The sequence below is a fragment of the Aquarana catesbeiana genome, linkage group LG07 (assembly GCF_042186555.1).
Source record: "Aquarana catesbeiana isolate 2022-GZ linkage group LG07, ASM4218655v1, whole genome shotgun sequence".
Classification (NCBI taxonomy): Eukaryota; Metazoa; Chordata; class Amphibia; order Anura; family Ranidae; genus Aquarana; species Aquarana catesbeiana.
Genome location: NC_133330.1, coordinates 344177069 through 344193520, shown reverse-complemented (window position 1 = coordinate 344193520; position 16452 = coordinate 344177069). Strand labels below are relative to the sequence as shown.

Genomic DNA, 16452 nt, shown 5'->3' with positions numbered 1-16452 from the left:
TGAGGACCCGTGTATGTGGGGTCACTGGACAGACGAGGCTGGAAATGAGGACCCGTGTATGTGGGGTCACTGGACAGACGAGGCTGGAAATGACCTGTGTATGTGAGGTCACTGCACAGACGAGGTCAGAAATGAGGAGCCATATATGTGGGGTCACTGGACAGACGAGGCCAGGAATGGGGACCTGTGTATGTGGGGTCACTGGACAGACGAGGCCAGGAATGGGGACCTGTGTATGTGTGGTCACTGGACAGACGAGGCCAGGAATGGGGACCTGTGTATGTGGGGTCACTGGACAGATGAGGCTGGAAATGAGGACCTGTGTATGTGGGGTCACTGGACAGACAAGGCTGGAAATGAGGGTCACTGGACAGAAGAGGCCGGAAATGTGGACCCGTGTATGTGGGGTCACTGGACAGACGAGGTCGGAAATGTGGACCCGTGTATGTGGGGTCACTGGACAGACGAGGTCGGAAATGAGGACCCATATATGTGGGGTCACTGGACAGACAAGGCCGGAAATGAGGACCCATATATGTGGGGTCACTGGACAAATGAGGCCCGGAAATGAGGACCCGTGTATGTGGGGTCACTGGACAGACGAGGTCGGGAATGGGGACCCATATATGTGGGGTCACTGGACAGATGAGGCTGAAAATGAGGACCTGTGTATGTGGGGGTCACTGGACAGACGAGGCCGGAAATGTGGACCTGTATATGTGGGGTCACTGGACAGACGAGGTCGGGAATGGGGACCCATATATGTGGGGTCACTGGACAGATGAGGCTGAAAATGAGGACCTGTGTATGTGGGGTCACTGGACAGACAAGGTCGGAAATGTGGACCCGTGTATGTGGGGTCACTGGACAGACGAGGCCAGAAATGTGGACCCATGTATGTGGGGTCACTGGACAGACGAGGTCGGGAATGGGGGCCTGTGTATGTGGGGTCACTGGACAGACGAGGTCGGGAATGGGGACCCATGTATATGGGGTCACTGGACAGACGAGGCCAGGAATGGGGACCTGTGTATGTGGGGTCACTGGACAGAAGAGGCCAGGAATGGGGACCTGTGTATGTGGGGTCACTGGACAGACGAGGCCGGGAATGTGGACCCATGTATGTGGGGTCACTGGACAGACGAGGCCAGGAATGGGGACCTGTGTATGTGGGGTCACTGGACAGACGAGGCCAGGAATGGGGACCTGTGTATGTGGGGTCACTGGACAGACGAGGCCGGGAATGTGGACCCATGTATGTGGGGCCACTGGACAGACGAGGCCAGGAATGGGGACCTGTGTATGTGGGGTCACTGGACAGACGAGGCCAGGAATGGGGACCTGTGTATGTGGGGTCACTGGACAGATGAGGCTGGAAATGAGGACCTGTGTATGTGAGGTCACTGGACAGACGAGGCCAGGAATGGGGACCCGTGTATGTGGGGTCACTGGACAGACGCGGCCAGGAATGGGGACCTGTGTATGTGGGGTCACTGGACAGACGAGGCCAGGAATGTGGACCCGTGTATGTGGGGTCACTGGACAGACGAGGCCAGGAATGGGGACCCGTGTATGTGGGGTCACTGGACAGACGAGGCCAGGAATGGGGACCCGTGTATGTGGGGTCACTGGACAGACGCGGCCAGGAATGGGGACCCGTGTATGTGGGGTCACTGGACAGACGAGGCCAGGAATGGGGACCTGTGTATGTGGGGTCACTGGACAGACGAGGCCAGGAATGGGGACCTGTGTATGTGGGGTCACTGGACAGACGCGGCCAGGAATGGGGACCTGTGTATGTGGGGTCACTGGACAGACGAGGCCAGGAATGGGGACCTGTGTATGTGGGGTCACTGGACAGACGAGGCCAGGAATGGGGACCTGTGTATGTGGGGTCACTGGACAGACGCGGCCAGGAATGGGGACCCGTGTATGTGGGGTCACTGGACAGACGAGGCCAGGAATGGGGACCTGTGTATGTGGGGTCACTGGACAGACGCGGCCAGGAATGGGGACCTGTGTATGTGGGGTCACTGGACCGACGCGGCCAGGAATGGGGACCTGTGTATGTGGGGTCACTGGACAGACGAGGCCAGGAATGGGGACCTGTGTATGTGGGGTCACTGGACAGACGAGGCCAGGAATGGGGACCTGTGTATGTGGGGTCACTGGACAGACAAGGCCAGGAATGGGGACCTGTGTATGTGGGGTCACTGGACCGACGCGGCCAGGAATGGGGACCTGTGTATGTGGGGTCACTGGACAGACGAGGCCAGGAATGGGGACCTGTGTATGTGGGGTCACTGGACAGACGAGGCCAGGAATGGGGACCTGTGTATGTGGGGTCACTGGACAGACAAGGCCAGGAATGGGGACCTGTGTATGTGGGGTCACTGGACAGACGCGGCCAGGAATGGGGACCTGTGTATGTGGGGTCACTGGACAGACGCGGCCAGGAATGGGGACCTGTGTATGTGGGGTCACTGGACAGACGAGGCCAGGAATGGGGACCTGTGTATGTGGGGTCACTGGACAGACGAGGCCAGGAATGGGGACCTGTGTATGTGGGGTCACTGGACAGACGAGGCCAGGAATGGGGACCTGTGTATGTGGGGTCACTGGACAGACGAGGCCAGGAATGGGGACCTGTGTATGTGGGGTCACTGGACAGACGCGGCCAGGAATGGGGACCTGTGTATGTGGGGTCACTGGACAGACGCGGCCAGGAATGGGGACCTGTGTATGTGGGGTCACTGGACAGACGAGGCCAGGAATGGGGACCTGTGTATGTGGGGTCACTGGACAGACGAGGCCAGGAATGGGGACCTTTGTATGTGGGGTCACTGGACAGACGAGGCCAGGAATGGGGACCTGTGTATGTGGGGTCACTGGACAGACGAGGCCAGGAATGGGGACCTGTGTATGTGGGGTCACTGGACAGACGAGGCCAGGAATGGGGACCTGTGTATGTGGGGTCACTGGACAGACAAGGCCAGGAATGGGGACCTGTGTATGTGGGGTCACTGGACAGACGAGGCCAGGAATGGGGACCTGTGTATGTGGGGTCACTGGACAGACGAGGCCAGGAATGGGGACCTGTGTATGTGGGGTCACTGGACAGACGCGGCCAGGAATGGGGACCTGTGTATGTGGGGTCACTGGACAGACGCGGCCAGGAATGGGGACCTGTGTATGTGGGGTCACTGGACAGACGAGGCCAGGAATGGGGACCTGTGTATGTGGGGTCACTGGACAGACGAGGCCAGGAATGGGGACCTGTGTATGTGGGGTCACTGGACAGACGAGGCCAGGAATGGGGACCTGTGTATGTGGGGTCACTGGACAGACAAGGCCAGGAATGGGGACCTGTGTATGTGGGGTCACTGGACAGACAAGGCCAGGAATGGGGACCTGTGTATGTGGGGTCACTGGACAGACGAGGCCAGGAATGGGAACCTGTGTATGTGGGGTCACTGGACAGACAAGGCCAGGAATGGGGACCTGTGTATGTGGGGTCACTGGACAGACGCGGCCAGGAATGGGGACCTGTGTATGTGGGGTCACTGGACAGACGAGGCCAGGAATGGGGACCTGTGTATGTGGGGTCACTGGACAGACGAGGCCAGGAATGGGGACCCGTGTATGTGGGGTCACTGGACAGACGAGGCCAGGAATGGGAACCTGTGTATGTGGGGTCACTGGACAGACAAGGCCTGGAATGGGGACCTGTGTATGTGGGGTCACTGGACAGACGAGGCCAGGAATGGGAACCTGTGTATGTGGGGTCACTGGACAGACAAGGCCAGGAATGGGGACCTGTGTATGTGGGGTCACTGGACAGACGAGGCCAGGAATGGGAACCTGTGTATGTGGGGTCACTGGACAGACAAGGCCAGGAATGGGGACCTGTGTATGTGGGGTCACTGGACAGACGAGGCCAGGAATGGGGACCTGTGTATGTGGGGTCACTGGACAGACAAGGCCAGGAATGGGGACCACATTTTGAACTCTTTCCTAGAAGGATTTTATGTCGTACTATTTGCTGATATTATATGAACACCTTTACTAGATTGTAAGCTCTCATGAACCCTCTTGTACTGTATTGTAACTGTACTGTCTCCTTTATATTGTAGAACAATGTGCAAACTGTTGGTGCTATACTGTATAAATCCTATATAATAATAAGAAGGAGAAATAGAAGGAGAAATAGGAGATGGAAAAATGCAAAATAAATGAAGAAGGAGAAATAGAAGAACAAGGAGAAATAGAAGGAGAAGGAGCAACAGAAGGAGAAATAGATAAAGAAGGAGAAAATAGAAGTATGTTTTTGTTTTTTCTTTGTAACAATATTGTGTGAGGCTTTATCTAGATATCTTCAGTCCGCAATCCATTGAATATTTTAAAAGGGATCAGAGTCTTTACCAAGTAACTATAGACCTGTTAGTTGGGAAGATACTGGAGAGTTTAATAAAAGACCACATAGACGAGTTCTTGCTGGAAAAAATATTTAAAGAAACAGACCGCATGGGTTCACGAAAGACAGAAGTTGTCAAACAAACCTTCTTTTTATAAGAAGGCAAGAAAAAACCTTGGACAGAGGGGTGGCTATGGATGTGGTATACTTGGACAGAGGGGTGACTGTGGATGTGGTATACTTGGACAGAGGGGTGGCTGTGGAGGTGGTATACTTGGACAGAGGGGTGACTGTGGATGTGGTATACTTGGACAGAGGGGTGGCTGTGGACATGGTATACTTGGACAGAGTAGTGGCTGTGGATGTGGTATACTTGGATAGAGGTGTGGCTGTGGATGTGGTATACTTGGACAAAGGAGCGGCTATGGACGTGATATACTTGGACAGAGGGGTGGCTGTGGACGTGGTATACTTGGACAGAGGGGTGGCTGTGGATGTGGTATACTTGGACAGATGGGTGGCTGTGGATGTGGTATACTTGGACAGAGGGGTGGCTGTGGAGGTGGTATACCTGGACAGAGGGGTGGCTGTGGACATGGTATACTTGGACAGAGTACTGGCTATGACGTGGTATACTTGGACAGAGGGGTGGCTGTGGTATACTTGGACAGAGGGGTGGCTGTGGAGGTGGTATACTTGGACAGAGGGGTGGCTGTGGATGTGGTATACTTGGACAGAGGGGTGGCTGTGGATGTGGTATACTTGGACAGAGGGGTGGCTGTGGAGGTGGTATACCTGGACAGAGGGGTGGCTGTGGACATGGTATACTTGGACAGAAGGGTGATTGTGGACATGGTGTACTTGGACAGAGGGGTGGCTGTGGACGTGGTATGCTTGGACAGAGGGGTGGCTGTGAACGTTGTATATTGGACAGAGCGGTGGCTGTGGACGTGGTATACTTGGATAGAGGGGTGGCTGTGGATGTGGTATACTTAGACAAAGGAGCGGCTATGGACGTGATATACTTGGACAGAGGGGTGGCTGTGGACGTGGTGTACTTGGACAGAGGGGTGGCTGTGGATGTGGTATACTTGGACAGATGGGTGGCTGTGGACATGGTATACTTGGTCATGGTAGTGGCTATGACGTGGTATACTTGGACAGAGGGGTGGCTGTGGACGTGGTATACTTGGACAGATGGGTGGCTGTGGACATGGTATACTTGGTCATGGTAGTGGCTATGACGTGGTATACTTGGACAGAGGGGTGGCTGTGGACGTGGTATACTTGGACAGAGGGGTGGCTGTAGACGTGGTATACTTGGAAAGAGGGGTGGCTGCGGACATGGTATACTTGGAAGGAGGATGGCTGTGGATGTGGTATACTTGGAAAGAGGGGTGGCTGTGGATGTGGTATACTTGGAAAGAGGGGTGGCTTTGGTATACTTGGACAGAGGGGTGGGTGTGGACGTGGTATACTTGGACAGAGGGGTGGGTGTGGACGTGGTATACTTGGGCAGAGGGGTGGGTGTGGACGTGGTATACTAGGACACAGTTCCCCACACACGGCTCATGTGATCAATATAGCTATGTTTGCTATGCTTTAGTTTGTAAATGAACAGGAAGCCTCTCCGCACAGAGCGGGTCTAAGCAGACTTCAGTGTAGCTGAGCTCTGTGTAGACCCCTGATATCTCACCAAAGCCCCCCAACAGGGCTCCTGAATTTATTGTTTTAAATAATAAAAAAAATTACGTAAAAAATAAATAAATAAATAAAACAAATGGTATAAGAAAAAAACTACTGACACCAGAGCATGGAGTTACATTATATAAAGAGAAATATAAGGTGGCTCCTATCAGACCATCATGTGTCACGCCAAAGCAAAGGGAAGTAGGAGCCATTGGACTGCTGCAAGCCACCAAAATGCGCATGCTGTGCGTTATGCTGCACGCCATTAAAATCAAATGCTGCGTGTCTAGTTTTTGGTCGCTGTGTGTTGGCAGCCTATGGTACAATCTGGCACATGCGATTATTCACCCAAACCCCTGAGATCCGAACTGGACCTCAAAAAAGAACAGTGGGAAAGGAATGCCCCATGGCACTCAGTGTGGTTCTCCTCCCCTTCCCAGTCCAATGTTATTGCATCAAATCTGGGGAACTCCTAATGACTTGCATGTTCCTCCTCCTCGTTGTATTGGCAAACTCCTCACCCCCAGATCTGAAATGTGTCACATTTTATGATTCTCACTGGCGCTCGTTGTGAGACACGTCAGAAATCTGTCAACATCGAACGTTATTATAGTCATGAAGTTGCCAAAGTGTTTAGGCTGCCGGATGGTGGTCCGGTGTGTGTGAGGTGTGAGAGTGTAAGGTGCCGAGACGTGATAACTCCACCGACACCATCCAGACACCGTCCACCCGTGACTGAGGATTCCACTGAGATCCCCCACGAAATCCCATCACACCCCAATCACATCATGCTACCCCCCCATACAGATCCCCCCACAAGATCCCATCACACCCCAATCACACCATGTTGCCCCCATACAGATCCCCCACGAGATCCCATCACACCCCAATCACATCATGCTACCCCCCATACATATCCCCCCATGAGATCCCATCACACCCCAATCACATCATGCTACCCCCCATACAGATCCCCCAGAGGATCCCATCACACCCCAATCACACCGTGCTACCCCCCTTACAGATCCCCCACGAGATCCCATCACACCCCAATCACATCATGCTACCCCCCATACAGATCCCCCCATGAGATCCCATCACACCCCAATCACATCATGCTACCCCCATACAGATCCCCCCACGAGATCCCATCACACCCCAATCACATCATGCTACCCCCATACAGATCCCCCCACGAGATCCCATCACACCCCAATCACATCATGCTGCCCCCCATACAGATCCCCCCACAACATCCCATCACACCCCAATCACACCATACCCCCCCATAGAGATCCCCCCACAAGATCCCATCACACCCCAATCACACCATGCTGCCCCCCATAAAGATCCCCCCACAAGATCCCATCACACCCCAATCACACCATGCTGCCCCCCATACAGATCTCCCAGAGAATCCCATCACACCCCAATCACACTATGCTACCCCCATACAAATCCCCCACAGGATCCCATCATACCCCAATCACACCATGCTCCCCACCCCCATACAGATCCCCCATGAGATCCCATCACACCCCAATCACATCATGCTGCTCCCCATACAGATCCCCCCACAGGATCCCATCACACCCAATCACACCATGCTACCCCCATACAGATCCCCCCACAAGATCCCATCACACCCCAGTCACACCATGCCCCCCCCATACAGATCCCCCCACAGGATCCCATCACACCCCAATCACACCATGCTACCCCCATACAGATCCCCCCACAAGATCCCATCACACCCAATCACACCATGCTGCCCCCATAAAGATCCCCCCACAAGATCCCATCACACCCCAATCACACCATGCTACCCCCCATACAGATCCCCCACAGGATCCCAACACACCCCAATCACACCATGCTACCCCCCCACAGATCCCCCCCCGCAGGATACCATCACACCATGCTACCCCCCATACAGATCCCTCCACAAGATCCCATCACACCATGCTGCCCCCCATAAAGATCCCCCCACAAGATCCCATCACACCCCAATCTCACCATGCTACCCCCCATATAGATCCCCCACAGGATCCCATCATACCCCAATCACACCATGCTCCTCACCCTCATACAGATCCCCCCACAAGATCCCATCACACCCAATCACACCATGCTGCCCCCCATAAAGATCCCCCCACAAGATCCCATCACACCCCAATCACACCATGCTACCCCCATACAGATCCCCCACAGGATCCTATCACACCCCAATCACACCATGCTACCCCCCCCCCCCCACAGATCCCCCCCCGCAGGATACCATCACACCCCAATCACACCATGCTACCCCCCATACAGATCCCCCCACAGGATCCCATCACACCCCAATCACACCATGCTACCCCCCATACAGAGCCCCCCACAGGATCCCATCACACCCCAATCACACCATGCTACCCCCCATACAGATCTCCCACAGGATCCCATAACACCCCAATCACACCATGCTCCCCCCATACAGATTCCCCATACAGATCCCATCACACCCCAATCACACCATGCTACCCCCCCATACAGATTCCCTAATGTGATCCCATCACACCCCAATCACACCATGCTACCCCCATACAGATCCCCCCACTGGATCCCATCACACCCCAATCACACCATGCTACCCCCCCCACAGATCCCCCCCCCCGCAGGATACCATCACACCATGCTACCCCCCATACAGATCCCTCCACAAGATCCCATCACACCCCAATCTCACCATGCTACCCCCCATACAGATCCCCCACAGGATCCCATCATACCCCAATCACACCATGCTACCCCCATACAGATCCCCCCACAAGATCCCATCACACCCCAATCACACCATGCTGCCCCCCATAAAGATCCCCCCACAAGATCCCATCATACCCCAATCACACCGTGCTACCCCCATACAGATCCCCCACAGGATCCCATCACACCCCAATCACACCATGCTACCCCCCCCCACAGATCCCCCCGCAGCATACCATCACACCCCAATCACACCATGCTACCCCCCATACAGATCCCCCCACAGGATCCCATCACACCCCAATCACACCATGCTACCCCCAATACAGATCCCCGCACAGAATCCCTTCAAACCCCAATCACACCATGCTACCCCCCCATACAGATTCCCTAATGTGATCCCATCACACCCCAATCACACCATGCTACCCCCATACAGATCCCTCCACTGGATCCCATCACACCCCAATCACACCATGCTACCCCCCCCCACAGATCCCCCCCCCCGCAGGATACCATCACACCATGCTACCCCCCATACAGATCCCTCCACAAGATCCCATCACACCCCAATCTCACCATGCTACCCCCCATACAGATCCCCCACAGGATCCCATCATACCCCAATCACACCATGCTACCCCCATACAGATCCCCCCACAAGATCCCATCACACCCCAATCACACCATGCTGCCCCCCATAAAGATCCCCCCACAAGATCCCATCATACCCCAATCACACCGTGCTACCCCCATACAGATCCCCCACAGGATCCCATCACACCCCAATCACACCATGCTACCCCCCCCACAGATCCCCCCGCAGCATACCATCACACCCCAATCACACCATGCTACCCCCCATACAGATCCCCCCACAGGATCCCATCACACCCCAATCACACCATGCTACCCCCAATACAGATCCCCGCACAGAATCCCTTCAAACCCCAATCACACCATGCTACCCCCCATACAGATTCCCTAATGTGATCCCATCACACCCCAATCACACCATGCTACCCCCATACAGATCCCTCCACTGGATCCCATCACACCCCAATCACACCATGCTACCCCCCCCCACAGATCCCCCCCCCCGCAGGATACCATCACACCATGCTACCCCCCATACAGATCCCCCACAGGATCCCATCATACCCCAATCACACCATGCTACCCCCATACAGATCCCCCTACAAGATCCCATCACACCCCAATCACACCATGCTGCCCCCCATAAAGATCCCCCCACAAGATCCCATCACACCCCAATCACACCGTGCTACCCCCATACAGATCCCCCACAGGATCCCATCACACCCCAATCACACCATGCTACCCCCCCCACAGATCCCCCCCGCAGGATACCATCACACCCCAATCACACCATGCTACCCCCCATACAGAGCCCCCCACAGGATCCCATCACATCCCAATCACACCATGCTCCCCCCATACAGATTCCCCATACAGATCCCATCACACCCCAATCACACCATGCTACCCCCAATACAGATCCCCGCACAGAATCCCTTCAAACCCCAATCACACCATGCTACCCCCCCATACAGATTCCCTAACGTGATCCCATCACACCCCAATCACACCATGCTGTCCCCCAGACAGATCCCCCAACGTGATCCCATCACACCCCAATCACACCATGCTACCCCCATACAGACCCCCCCACCAGATCCCATCACACCCCAATCACACCATGCTACCCCCATACAGACCCCCCCCACTAGATCCCATCACATTCCAATCACACCATGCTACCCCCCATACAGATCCCCCCACAGGATCCCATCACACACCAGTCACACCATGCTCCCCCCATACAGATCCTACCACAGGATCCCATCACACCCCAATTACACCATGCTACCCCCCCCCCATACAGATCCCCCAGAGGATCCCAATCACACCATGCTACCCCCCATACAGATCCCCCACAGGATCCCCTCACACCTCAATAACACCATTCTACCCCCCATACAGATCCCCCACAGGATCCCCTCACACCTCAATAACACCATGCTACCCTCCATACAGAACCCCCCACTGGATCCCATCACACCCCAATCACATCATGCTACCCCCCATAAGATCCCCACAGGATCCCATCACACCCCAATCACACCATACTACCCCCCATAAAGATTCCCTAACGTGATCCCATCACACCCCAATCACACCATGCTACCCCCCATACAGATCCCCGCACAGGATCCCAACACACCCCAATCACACCATGCTACCCCCCCACAGATCCCCCCACAGGATCCCATCATACCCCAATCACACTATGCTACCCCCATACAGATCCCCCAGAGAATCCCATCACACCCCAATCACACACAGCTACCCCCATACAGATCCCCCCACAGGATCCCATCACTCCCCAATCACACCATGCTACCCCCATACAGATCCCCCCACAGGATCCCATCACTCCCCAATCACACCATGCTACCCCCATACAGATCCCCCACAGGATCCCGTCACATCCCAATCACACCATGCTACCACCCGTTACACATCCCCCACAAGATCCAATCACACCATGCTACCCCTATACAGATCCCCCACAGGATCCCATCACATCCCAATCACACCATGCTACCCCCCCATACAGATCCCCCACAGAATCCCATCACACCCCAATCACACCATGCTACCCCCATACAGACCCCCCACAGGATCCCAATCACACCATGCTACCCCTATACAGATCCCCCAGAAGATCCCATCACATCCCATTCACACCATGCTACCACCCCTTACACATCCCCCACAAGATCCAATCACACCATGCTACCCCTATACAGATCCCTCACAGGATCCCATCACACCCCAATCACACCATGCTACCACCCCATACAGATCCCGCACAAGATCCAATCACACCATGCTACCCCTATACAGATCCCCCAGAAGATCCCATCACATCCCATTCACACCATGCTACCCCCCCATACAGATCCTACCACAGGATCCCATCACACCCCAATCACACCATGCTATCCCCCATACAGATCCCCCACAATATCCCATCACTCCCCAATCACACCATGCTACCCCCCATACAGATCCCCCACAGGATCCCATCACACCCCAGTCACACCATACAGATAACCCAGATGATCCAATCACACCCCAATCACACCCCAATCACACCATGCTACTCCCATACAGATCCTACCACAGGATCCCATCACATCCCAATCACACCATGCTACCCCCCATACAGAGCCCCCCACAGGATCCCATCACATCCCAATCACACCATGCTCCCCCCATACAGATCCCCCAGAGGATCCCATCACACCCCAATCACACCATGCTACCCCCCATACAGATCCCCCAGAGGATCCCATCACATCCCAATCACACCATGCTACCCCCCATACAGATCCCCCAGAGGATCCCATCACATCCCAATCACACCATGCTACCCCCCATACAGATCCCCCAGAGGATCCCATCACATCCCAATCACACCATGCTACCCCCCATACAGATCCTACCACAGGATCCCATCACACCCCAATCACACCATGCTACCCCCCATACAGACCCCCCAGAGGATCCCATCACATCCCAATCACACTATGCTACCCCCCATACAGATCCTACCACAGGATCCCATCACACCCCAATCACACCATGCTACCCCCCTTACAGATCCCCCCCACAGTATCCCATCACACCCCAATAACACCATGCTACCCCCCATACAGATCCCCCACAAGATCCAATCACACCATGCTACCCCTATACAGATCCCCTAGAGGATCCCATCACACCCCAATCACACCATGCTACCCCCCGTACAGATCCCCTAGAGGATCCCATCACACCCCAATAACACAATACTACCCCCCATACAGATCCCCCAGAGGATCCCATCACACCCCAGTCACACCATGCTACCCCCCATACAGATCCCCCAGAGGATCCCATCACACCCCAATCACACCATGCTACCCCCCATACAGATCCTACCACAGGATCCCATCACACCCCAATCACACCATGCTACCCCCCATACAGATCCCCCAGAGGATCCCATCACACCCCAATCACACCATGCTACCCCCCACACAGATCCTACCACAGGATCCCATCACATCCCAATCACACCATGCTACCCCCCATACAGATCCCCCACAGAATCCCATCACACCCCAATCACACCATGCTACCCCCCCCATACATATCCTCCACAGGATCCCATCACACCCCAATCACATCATGCTACCCCCCATACAGATCCCCTAGAGGATCCCATCACACCCCAATCACATCATGCTACCCCCCATACAGATCCCCTAGAGGATCCCATCACACCCCAATAACACAATACTATCCCCCATACAGATCCCCCAGAGGATCCCAGTCACACCATGCTACCCCCCATACAGATCCCCCAGAGGATCCCATCACACCCCAGTCACACCATGCTCCCCCCATACAGATCCCCCCACAAGATCCCATCACACCCCAATCTCACCATGCTACCCCCCATACAGATCCCCCAGAGGATCCCATCACATCCCAATCACACCATGCTACCCCCCCATACAGATCCCCCACAGAATCCCATCACACCCCAATCACACCATGCTACCCCCATACAGATCCCCCACAGGATCCCAATCACACCATGCTACCCCCATACAGATCCCCCAGAGGATCCCATCACACACCAGTCACACCATGCTACCCCCCATACAGATCCCCCATAGGATCCCATCACACCCCAATCTCACCATGCTGTCCCCCATACAGATCCCCCACAGGATCCCATCACACCCCAAACACACCATGCTACCCCCCCCCCCCCCACAGATCCCCCCGCAGGATACCATCATACCCCAGTCACACCATGCTACCCCCCATACAGATCCCCCACAGGATCCCATCACACCCCAATCACACCATGCTACCACCCCATACAGATCCCCCCACAGGATCCCATCACACCCCAATCATACCATGCTACCCCCATACAGATCCCCCAGAGGATCCCATCACACCCCAATCACACCATGCTACCCCCCCATACAGATCCCCCAGAGGATCCCATCACACCCCAGTCACACCATGCTACCCCCCATACAGATCCCCCACAGAATCCCATCACATCCCAATCACACCATGCTCCCCCCCATACAGACCCCCCAGAGGATCCCATCACACCCCAATCACACCATGCTACCCCCATACATATCTTCCACAGGATCCCAATCACACCATGCTACCCCCCCTTACAGAATCCCCAGGGGATCCCATCACACCCCAATCACACCATGCTACCCCCATACAGAGCCCCCCACAGGATCCCATCACACCCCAATCACACCATGCTACCCCCCATACAGATCCCCCAGAGGATCCCATCACACCCCAATCACACCATGCTACCCCCCATACAGATCCCCCCACGAGATCCCATCACACCCCAATCACACCATGCCCCTCCATACAGATCCCATCACATCCCAATCACACCATGCTACCCCCCCCCCACAGATCCCCCCGCAGGATACCATCATTCCACAGTCACACCATGCTACCCCCCTACAGATCCCCCACAGGATCCCATCATACCAAATCACACCATGCTACCCCCCATACAGATCCCCCAACGTGATCCCATCACACCCCAATCACACCATGCTACCACCCCATACAGATCCCCCCACAGGATCCCATCACACCCCAATCATACCATGCTACCCCCCTACAGATCCCCCACAGGATCCCATCATACCCCAATCACACCATGCTACCCCCCCCCGCCACAGATCCCCCCGCAGGATACCATCATACCCCAGTCACACCATGCTACCCCCCATACAGATCCCCCACAGGATCCCATCACACTCAATCACACCATGCTACCCCCCATACAGATCCCCCACAGGATCCCATCACACCCCAATCACACCATGCCCCCCCATAAAGATTCCATCACACCCCAAACACACCATGCTACCCCCATACAGATCCCCCCACAGGATCCCATCACACCCCAATCACTCCATGCTACCCCCCCATACATATCCCCCACAGGATCCCATCACACCGTGCTACACCCCATACAGATCCCCCAGAGGATCCCATCACACCCCAATCACACCATGCTACCCCCATACAGATCCCCACAGGATCCCATCACACCCCAATCACACCATACTACCCCCCCCCACAGATCCCCCCGAAGGATCCCATCACACCCCAATCACACCATGCTACCCCCCATACAGATCCCCCAGAGGATCCCATCACACCCCAATCACACCATGCTACCCCCCATACAGATCCCCCAGAGGATCCCATCACACCCCAATCTCACCATGCTACCCCCCATACAGATCCCCCCACAGGATCCCATCACACACCAGTCACACCATGCTCCCCCCATACAGATCCTACCACAGGATCCCATCACACCCCAATTACACCATGCTACCCCCCCCCCATACAGATCCCCCAGAGGATCCCAATCACACCATGCTACCCCCCATACAGATCCCCCACAGGATCCCCTCACACCTCAATAACACCATGCTACCCTCCATACAGAACCCCCCACTGGATCCCATCACACCCCAATCACATCATGCTACCCCCCATAAGATCCCCACAGGATCCCATCACACCCCAATCACACCATACTACCCCCCATAAAGATTCCCTAACGTGATCCCATCACACCCCAATCACACCATGCTACCCCCCATACAGATCCCCGCACAGGATCCCAACACACCCCAATCACACCATGCTACCCCCCCACAGATCCCCCCACAGGATCCCATCATACCCCAATCACACTATGCTACCCCCATACAGATCCCCCAGAGAATCCCATCACACCCCAATCACACACAGCTACCCCCATACAGATCCCCCCACAGGATCCCATCACTCCCCAATCACACCATGCTACCCCCATACAGATCCCCCCACAGGATCCCATCACTCCCCAATCACACCATGCTACCCCCATACAGATCCCCCACAGGATCCCGTCACATCCCAATCACACCATGCTACCACCCGTTACACATCCCCCACAAGATCCAATCACACCATGCTACCCCTATACAGATCCCCCACAGGATCCCATCACATCCCAATCACACCATGCTACCCCCCCATACAGATCCCCCACAGAATCCCATCACACCCCAATCACACCATGCTACCCCCATACAGATCCCCCACAGGATCCCAATCACACCATGCTACCCCTATACAGATCCCCCAGAAGATCCCATCACATCCCATTCACACCATGCTACCACCCCTTACACATCCCCCACAAGATCCAATCACACCATGCTACCCCTATACAGATCCCCCACAGGATCCCATCACACCCCAATCACACCATGCTACCACCCCATACAGATCCCGCACAAGATCCAATCACACCATGCTACCCCTATACAGATCCCCCAGAAGATCCCATCACATCCCATTCACACCATGCTACCCCCCATACAGATCCTACCACAGGATCCCATCACACCCCAATCACACCATGCTATCCCCCATACAGATCCCCCACAATATCCCATCACTCC

The 16452-nt window shown here is 55.2% G+C and overlaps 1 long non-coding RNA gene across 2 annotated transcripts in view; it reads left to right on the top strand.

Moving 5' to 3' along the window:
* Window positions 1–4313, top strand: part of LOC141102597 (uncharacterized) — an 81000-nt gene extending 76687 nt beyond the window's left edge. For both annotated transcript variants that reach the window (XR_012235171.1, XR_012235170.1), the window contains exon 3: window positions 4134–4313. This is a non-coding gene — a long non-coding RNA (uncharacterized lncRNA). The remainder of the gene's footprint in view (window positions 1–4133) is intronic.
* Window positions 4314–16452: the final 12139 nt, after the last annotated feature.